This window comes from Schistocerca nitens, chromosome 10, assembly GCF_023898315.1.
Source record: "Schistocerca nitens isolate TAMUIC-IGC-003100 chromosome 10, iqSchNite1.1, whole genome shotgun sequence".
In the NCBI taxonomy this organism is placed as follows: Eukaryota; Metazoa; Arthropoda; class Insecta; order Orthoptera; family Acrididae; genus Schistocerca; species Schistocerca nitens.
In genome coordinates, this window is record NC_064623.1 from 130350575 (window position 1) to 130360989 (window position 10415).

Below are 10415 nucleotides of genomic sequence, written 5' to 3' on the forward strand. Positions count from 1 at the left end.
TTTTTGTATGTGTGTGTGTGTGTGTGTGTGTGTGTCTGTGCGTGCGTGCGTGTGTGCATTTGTGTGTGATTGTGGTGGCCAATCTAGTTTGTGGAGCTGGAACTTTTTTGAGGTAAGTTCCGTTTTTTTTTTTTGGTTATTTATGTATGTTTTGTGTATTGGGTATAGGTTGGAAACATCCGATCTCACGCGTCGGCTTTGACCCCTCACGTAAGGGACCTACACATTGATCTGTAGCGTAGCCCTGAATACGAGGTTAGGTTGGGAGTTTTTTTTTGGAATGCGGCCGCGGCAGCGGCCGCCTATGATTCGAAAATATTGATTTGACACTAATGAACATGTATACGTAATATGAAGCAATTTGATGAACATATTGATCTGTAGCGTAGCCCACTTGAGGTTAGGTTGGGAGTTTTTTTTTTGGAATGCGGCCGCGGCAGCGGCCGCCTATGATTCGAAAATATTGATTTGACACTAATGAACATGTATACGTAATATGAAGCAATTTGATGAACATATTGATCTGTAGCGTAGCCCACTTGAGGTTAGGTTGGGAGTTTTTTTTTGGAATGCGGCCGCGGCAGCGGCAGCGGCCGCCTATGATTCGAAAATATTGATTTGATCAATATGTTCATCAAATTGCTTCATATTACGTATACATGTTCTTTAAACACGTATTGGTATTTGGTCAGTTTTGTGATGTTGATTTACTTCGTTGTTTTGCGTGGTTTTGAATGGCGGTCGGTCGCTACATTTCTGTATATTTAGTTTCTCCGCACCCAAAAACCCCTAATTTCCCACGCTTGTCCCGTTACAGTCATTAGGCTTTTTGTGAAACTTGTGTATTTCAGTGTTTACAATACGTATGCGATGTTTTTATATCCGCCATATTGGAATTGTTTATACTCGTTTCCGCGGTATTTGTGACGTCATGGGTCAAAGCCGACGGGTAAGATCGGACGCTTCTGTATTTCCGCCATATATTTTTACATTAAATTTAGTAACAGTACATAGAGCAGTTTTTTCTGATGCCATTATTTGTTGCAAAATGCTTTCAAAGGAATAGTTACGTTCATTTTACTGCGCACCATATCTATTCATGAAAGTTGTCAGTACGGTTACAGCAGAAAACTGAAGCAAGCTATAGTATATGGAAGAAAATGCCTCTTCTTTGTAAAATCATCTAACGATATACTGTATGAATAACTTGGTAACGAAATTCTATCTGGTATGAAGAAAGGATAGAGTGGCATAGCCAAGTAAATACGTAACATGTGTAGCATAACTACAGCAGAAGTAGACGTTCTAAACTTAAGCATGAAGTTTAGGTAGAACATTGTAGCCTTACACCTGTTTCCGGTGGCTCGATTTAGGATGATAACCATATTACAGATTCAACATGGCGAACATGTGAAAAAGACAGTATACGTAACATGGCTCACGCTATTCATATTAAACGACAAACGAAATGGAAACCTTCATTTTCTCGATCTTTATTTCACTGGGTAACACTTCTTTCCCGCATCGTGCTTAAACTCTTTCGGTCCTGAACACATGTAAGTAGTAGTGCTAGAATTCTATCACTATCCTAAATCGGAAATAAACCAAGTGTATACCTACGCCGCTCTACAGCTAACTTACTGTGCACAAAATGCAGGCGTCTGTTTAGGGAAAAACGCTACTACAACTGACGCTACACAAAATACCAGATGCATACTACTTAAATCGACTAGTAATGCGTTCTGCATCACTGAACAGACTCTGCCGTCTAAACTATTTACAAAATACTATTTGCAAACGCTTACCATCAGCCATTACAAATGCGTTCTTCGATTATCAAGCACACATACAGATCCTACACCTGACACAGCAAGAATAGAACTGCGCTCCTTTCCTCGCCTGAGGTAAGTCACTCATCTTTGCTTCAGCTGTGCCAACATATACGACTTTCTTACGCCATGTTTTGTGGTATAATCGATTACATGCTGGATTATTTTGCACCAGCAGTAGGTAATGAGCATCATAAACAAATTCGACAACAGAGGAAAAAATAACTGATGACAGGAAATCCACAGAACATGAAATTCTGCTTTAAAGACATAAATCCCACAAATATCCGCAGCGGTAACGGAATAATAGTGAAGTATTTTGTCGATTGTTCTACCTGTTTCCGTAATATGGTAAAACTGTCAACATTTCCTTAAAAAACAAAAAAAAAATGGAATGTAACGGAAACAATACCAATAGTAAAACCATTTAAATAATGAGTAGTGTACGATAGATAATATTATGACCTGATTAGATTTTATGTACCGCAGCCACGGCGTAGTGTGATTAGGATTATGTTGTCAGCGACCCTTGAATGCAGGGAAATATGTGGCATTTGTGTTAATTTTTCGTATTCCCGCAAACGATTTCTTAGAAGATGTTTCGTTGACGGAGATAATCAATTTACTGAGATGACGATGGTTTGCCCAATGAGCTATTTGTAAACTAAAGCGAGAGTGGTGATAGATATGACAAAACAAAATTGTGCATTTTCTTTTCTCGAAAGATCAAGAACGCCCAACACGGGTGTAGTCGACAGAGAAGCAACATAGAGGCCACTGACAAATATCTTAAATACAATCTGGCGTGAGTGTCATCAACGCCACCTAGGTGACGTTGGTGTCATACGATAGCCTGAGAAGGAAGCTGTGGGGAGAGATCTTTGTCTAGACAACCGAGTTCGCGAAAATGTTGCTAAGAAATGAGAGTGCTATGATAATCGCAACGTATAAGTTCTCCGGCCCGAAGTACGATATAATTAACTAGTGATGGGCTAAACTGCGATTTTCCGATATCAGTGATTTCTGTGAATGCTACTTTTCAGTATCTGTTATTCTTAACTGCGATTTGTCGCAGTTAAGAGTCGCAGTTAAAGAAGATAGGTCGTGTATCCCTCCGCCACTGCTTTTTCCGCGATTTCTGCTACTTCCGCGATTTCTGCTACTTCTGCGATTTCAGTGATTCCTGCAATTTCTGCGACTTACCACCGTATGAAAAAGTTACATCTGTCAACACAGAAAATTGCATCTCAACAAAACAGTCATTGGCAAGTATGTTTTACCTTTTTTCTTCCGTTGGCTTTAATTTTGTATTAAAGAAACAACTGTGAAAATATTAATAGTGTAATTAATATGTAAGTAGCCGTACAGTACCGTAATAGTTCGTATTTAGAAAATGAATTCTAACATATTGTTATGTTCACAGGTACCTGAACTACATTTCAGTCACTCAGTAAAGTGATAACTCAAAATATCATTGTCAACAGATCTGAAGAAATTGCCACTGCGTCTTTAGACCGTTTTCGTCAGACGAGAGGTTAGTTTCTAAGCGTTTCGATGGACTTAATTACTTAAGTGAGATCGTTCTTGCAAATGTGATATTCATTATAGCAAATATTAGCAATCTACTCTGTCAATTATATTGCTAGTAATTAATGACAGCAACAATTGTTTAATAATCCTTGTATTTTTGCAGACACAGTTCTGACTCTGATTACTGGTTGCTGTACGTATCTCTCCACATCAAGGCTGTTGAGAGAGACTCGTGAAGACTCAAGACAGCTCTTAGAGGATTTGCAGTTTAAAAGTGAAATAAGTGTGTGAATGATTAAACTGTGTTTTATGGAAGTTGTTGTGCGATTTTAAAGGAATAATAAATGTCAAATACAGTGAGTGAATAATAAAAATCTCATTTTCCACATGTTTAAGCCGTCCTATACCCATAATTTTCCGCCACTTACTTATTGGTAAACACTTGTTGGAGAGTGACATAGTTTCCCTCGATCGCCACAAGACAAGACGTATGCCAGCTCCTCAAAAACTACTAAATAAAGTGTGATACAGTATTATATTGTAATGTTGGTTTTTTATTTCAGATTTATATAATTTATAAATTTTATCAGCACGTGTTTCCCACTCAATAAATAACATGGGGTCAACAGAAAGGTCCGATCTTACTCGTCGGCTTTGACCCGTGACGTAAGCGTGTTGTGGTGTGTGACGTCATTACGGCGCGGAAAACCTAATACATGGTTTGATGTACTCCTGTTTAAAGAACATGTATACGTAATATGAAGCAATTTGATGAACATATTGATCTGTAGCGTAGCCCACTTGAGGTTAGGTTGGGAGTTTTTTTTTTTGGAATGCGGCCGCGGCAGCGGCCGCCTATGATTCGAAAATATTGATTTGACACTAATGAAGCCTGTGGGGGGATGGGGGGGCACTGCAGACTCCCCCCACCGCATAACGACATATTTAGTTTCGCCCCACCCAAAAACCCCCAATTTCCCACGCTTGTCCCGTTACAGTCATTAGGCTTTTTGTGAAACTTGTGTATTTCAGTGTTTACAATACGTATTCGATGTTTTTATATCCGCCATATTGGAATTGTTGTTTATGGTCGTTTCCGCGGTATTTGTGACGTCATGGGTCAAAGCCGACGGGTAAGATCGGACGCTTCTGTATTTCCATAACATGCTTTTAGTTTAACATTTCTTACCGCATAATCGTACACGGAGTGGTGTTTTTTACATGGAGTACCAGAGAAGAGGTAAAACGGTAATGGATTGTGAACATGGAATGAATCTGAAAACACAAGAAAAGTAGTTTGATTCGTTGGGACGAAAACGGAGAAATGTGCTTCGCTCTTCGAAGATGATATGCATAGGATAAACTGACTGAACTGTTTCAGGGGTATCCAGTACTTTTAGTGTACTGTCACAAAGCATATCTAGGTCTTTTGTAATCAGATGCCGTAAATCAAGCTCACTAATGAGTGTCTCTGTATAGAGTTTTTTAAAAGAATATTCACATTCTAACGCTAATGCCCTCCCTCAATGTTAGTTATTGGCGTTACAAAAATTATAAGATTTGAGTAAGTCCTAGCAAGGCTGTAAAATTCCAAAAATTTTATCACATACTGGCTGTGTCAGAACATCAGCTTGTTGCTCATTTGTGCTTGTGTGCTAACATACATTAACACAACTTCTTCACAAAAGCTATACCCCTCACAAGCAAAATTTTGACATATGTATGCTTAAGCGTGATGGAGCTGTGTGGTCTTGTCAAAGCTTGTTACGGGCATATTATCTTCATGCAGTACAACAGCTCTTTGACTGCCAGAAACACTATGTTACATAGTACTGTGGCGACAGCCTTCACTATTCGTCATACTTAAGGCTAAAAAATCTGATTCTGTTGACTACAGGGACACTGTAGGCTGTTTCTTAGATGCCCAAGAAACTCTGCAAACCAAAACTTTGAAAAGACAACCACTTGTGGACTTCTATGTCCTCTGTGACCAGCACAGTCAGAGTGAACATAACAAATTATGGTATCAGTACAGTTTTTATCCTTAGCACACAACAAGCTCATTTTATGGTTCACGTAATTTAATGCAGCACAAATTTTAAAATATTCCAGAAACACAGACTAGCTTATGTTTGGTACCTGGTCACAATACTTATTGCTACATGAATATCTGGTATGGAACCTAATGTGACATACATCAATGATCCCATTAACGTTTTACATCAGTTCTCAATGTTTTAATTTTAATATTATTCACTTTTCAACACACTTTACTAAATGGGAATTGAAACAGAATTACTTTAATATACATCAAAAACTTTTAATACTTTTTCAAGACAGGAACCTCCACAATTAGTAACAGTACCCTTCACTAAATTTTGAAAAAAATTCATTTACCAGTAAGTTCCTAATCAGACCTTAATCCTTAATTCTGAAGTTATCACTTAGTAACATCTGTAAGTCATCCATTCCACTTTGGGAAGTTGAAGCTACCAGCAGATCATCAATGTAAACAAGTACATTTTATTGCTCTTTTCAGACTTAAATACAAGCAATCCTCATAACAATTGTTCACAGATCCTAACTCAGCTATTGCTTTGTCAAATTTAACATTCAAAATTTGAGGGAGTGCTTTAAACCATACAGAGTCTTTCTAAGCTTACAAACTTGACCATACATTTTATTGCAACATACAGTAGGTAATTTAAGGCAAGTCTCCACCTATCTCCCCATATCGAAGAGCAATACAAACATCCAGCAGATACCTGGTAGAGTTATTCTCATTTGTAGTGCGTCTACAAAAAGGGTTCACAGAAGTCCCACAAAACAACTTAAAAAAATTTTGATTTACAGAACGTGCAATAGATCCGTCAACTAGTCTTACCTTTAAATAATGTTAGTCACATACATATAATTAACTCTGAAATAAATATGTAAGCTCTACAGTTTCTATATCCTACATATACTACATCAAAACTACTACAAGAATGAAACAGTAAAGTTGAATATCAGTCTTGGAATATATTCTGAATACAAACATAATGAGGTACAATGACCTTCTCTGTGCCAACTAACACCATTTTCGAAACCATCAGTTGTGCAAAATCTGACTTGTGCTTTACTCACATTGCATCTTGAAAGCCATAGATTGAAGCAGCTAAGCCTATATCACAACAGGTTTTTCACCCAGGAAAAGCTAAATTGAAATGGGCATATGTGTTGCCACATCTGAACAAATTTATGTACAATCTTGAATTAAAGTAGCAGGAACTTGAGTTGATTTACATGTATTCCTGAGGTAACTGGAGTAGTTGAGATACATTTATCCTGTAAAATTCGGCTTCTTCTTAACTGTCAGCCAGCCACATCTTGCTGAGTTCTATAACCTTCTACAGGTTATTCTCTCTACATTTTACAACAGAGACCATGTTACAGGTATTGTTATTTCAATGATAATGTATGGGAGAGGGGAGAATAAGATCTCATGTATAAATCCATCATTCAACCATCACTTGAATATTGTTTCTTGTTGTGGGAACTTTTCCTAAGTTAATTAACTGTAGAGACAGAAAAATTCAGAGAAGAGTTGCTGTGCTTGTCTCGTGTTTCCTTGGGCAGCACTTGAGTGTCACAGGAATGCTCAAGAAACTGCAGAGGGAGACTTCACAAGAAAGACATCTAAGCAAAAGAAGCCTTACTCTTAAAATTCCATTAGCCCTACTAAATGTTCCAAAATGAAAACGGACATGTATTATACAACATAAATACAACATAATGAGACTGGCCTCAAAATTAAAATAACTCAGGCTCATACAGTGTTGTAATGACACTCTTTGTATAATACAGTAATATTACTTTTCTGGTTCATTCAGATAAAATGAATGATTTGAGAATATTGCTTACCACTCATGAACATGAGTTACAATGATAACTTTCCACCAGAATTACACAGAAAAGCAATATAACAATATACAACATTTTCATAAGTAAACTTTTATCAGTGACATAAATGTTATCCAATAGTGAATGGTCTCTCTGACCATGATGCACAACTAGCCATACTAAATTGTATCATACAAAACATACGAATAAATGAACAAACAACAGAAACTTTCAATGCAGCCTTACAAAAGATTGATTAGGAGGGTGTATATAATGTGAAAAACTTAAATTCCAGTGAGGTGAATGTATTTACTGGTTTCCATCAAGCTCTAGCAGCTGCTTTCCCAATGAAATGACAGAGTATGGTTCAAATAAGCTCTGGATTATAAAAGGAATCAAAATATGAGCAAGGGAAAGGAAACTGTTTGAAATGATAAAGTGATAAAGTAGGACTGACTTTGTATTGCAAGAAACACTGTGCTGTACTCAAGAAAGTGATCAAAAATCTCTGTATACTGACTGAAATCAACACCTGAGATAATAAAATTAAATCTATATGAGCAATAGCTGAAGGAGAAATCAGTTAAGCAGTGTGGTGACTTTAATAACAAAGAAAGTAGTCCATTAATAAAAGATAAGCAGAGAGGCAATGTTCTTAACAACCACTCCCTTGAAGTACGAGGGTTGATTATTTTCATAGGAATTTACAGTGTTCGAAAGAAGACACTTTTTATCTCTATTTTTCCACATACTTTTTCCATGTATTTTTGTAGATGGTGCTCCAATTTCTGATTCCCCATGCCATAGAACTCTGCCACCAACCCGCTGAGGCCCTTCACCTCTTCTTTCTCTTCATTGTCACTCCAGAAGTGGTGGCCATCCACATGTTCCTTTAACTTAGGGAATAAGTGTTAATCACAAAGTACGTGGTCTGCACTCTAAGATGGGTGGGGCATTACAGTCCAACCAAAGTTTGTATGAAGTTCCTGGGTTTGATGGGAGACATGAGGTCGGGCATTATCGTGAAGCAGCATTACACCCTCTGCCAGTTGTCCTCCCTGGTGGTTCTGCATAGCTTGCCTGAGTTTCCCTACTGTTGAACAAATGGGCCAGCACAGAAAAGTCATATATCCTTGAGTTCTGCTGTCAGTATACATGGAACCCATCAAGGGCAACAATTGTGATACCCCAATTTTTCCATCAAAGCTCTTTCAACTGTACCGTAAGAACTCCCAGGAATCCTAGCAAAATGTTCATGGATAGTGAACCTCCTATTTTGAAGCATTTTGCATTGGACCATTTCGATAACTGCCTCAGAGGCTGAAGCTCTTCCACTTTGTTCTTCATTGTGGACCCTTTCTGACTGGCACTAAACTCCGTGCACTATTTTCAAATGCATTGAATGGATATACACTTGTCACCATACACTTGCGTCAACTGACGATGAATATCCATGCGTGGAGTCCCTTACATGTGCAAAAGCAAATTATGAATGTATATCAGACTTGCAGGAATCAATGGTGGGCACCTCCTTTGCTGATGGCTCCTTAGCCAATACAGCTGCACACAGCAGTGTTGACAGTTTTTCCTAGCACCTTCCAGTGCAGCTGGAGATCTTTGGGACCATTACTTCAGGATCAACCCTCATAGTTCATAAGATCTGCATGGAAAGTTCAATTCCATCTCCAAATTTCTTCTTGCTTCCCCATACCCCTTGCTCAAAGTACAAACTGAACAACATACAAGGTAGGATACAATGCTGTCTCACCCCCCTCTCAACCACTGCTGCTCTTTCATGTCCTATGACTCATAGCTACAGTCAGGTCTCTGTACAAGATATAAATAACTTTTCAGTTTCTGTATCTTATCTCTGTTACATTCAAAATACCGAAGAGTGTATTGAAGTCAACATTGTCAAAAGCTTTCTCAAACTCCACAAATGCTATAAATGTATATTTGCCTTTCTCTATCCTGTCTTTTTAGACAATTTGTAGAGTTGGTATGGTCTCACATGGTTCCTACACTTCTCCAAAACCCACACTGATCTTGGTGAAGGTCTGCTTCCATCAGTTTTTCTATTCTTCTGTAAATAACCCACATCAATATTTTGCAATAATTACTTATTAAATTCTTAGTTCAGTAATATTAACACTTGTCAGCATCTGAATTCTTTAGAATTGAAATTATTGTAATCTTCTTGAAGTCTGTCTTGTATATGTTTCGCACCAGGGAAATGAATATTCAAAGCCATTGTCATCACAGTATAATTTCATATTGTGACAGTACATTACACCTACATCTACATCTACTCTCTGCAAACCACAATGATGTCCACAGTGGAGGATATGCCCAATGTACCAGTTATTACCATATTTTCCTGTTCCATTAACATGTGGAGTGTGGGAAGAATGACTATTTGAATGCCTCTGTGTTTGCAGAATCTCATCTTCACAATCCCTATGTGAGCAATATTTAGGAGTTTGTAATATGTCCCTGGAGTAATAATTTAAAGCCAGTTTTTGAAATTTTGTAGCAGACTTTCTGATGATAATTTACATCTGTCTTCAAGAGTCTTCCAGTTCAGTTCCTTCAGTGCCTCTGCAAGACTCTCCCACAGATTAAATAAACCTGTCACCAGTCATGCTGCCCTTCTGTGTATATGTCCTATCTGGTATGGGTCCCACACACTCAAGCAATATTCTAGAACAAATCACACGAGTGATTTGTAAGAAATTTTCTTTGTAGATTGATTGAACTTGCACAGTATTCTACCATAAACTGAAGTCTCCACTGCTTTATCCATGACCAAACCAATGTGATCATTGCATTTCATATCCCTACAAAGTGTTACACTCAGGCATTTGTATGAGTAGGCTGACACCAGCACTGAATCATTGATATTATGGTCATAGGATACTACATTTTTTTCGTTTTATGAAGTGCAAAATTTTACATTTCTGGACATTTAAAGCAAGTTTCCAATCTTTGCACCACTTTTAAATCATATCAGGATCTTCTATCACATAGACCTTCATTACAAACAATTGCATCTTCTGCAAAAACCTGATTTTACTATTAATATTGTCTGCAAGTTCACTAATATAGAAAATGAACAGCAAGGTTCCCATCACATGTCCCTGAGTCACACCCAAAGTTATTTCTACATCTGAAAAT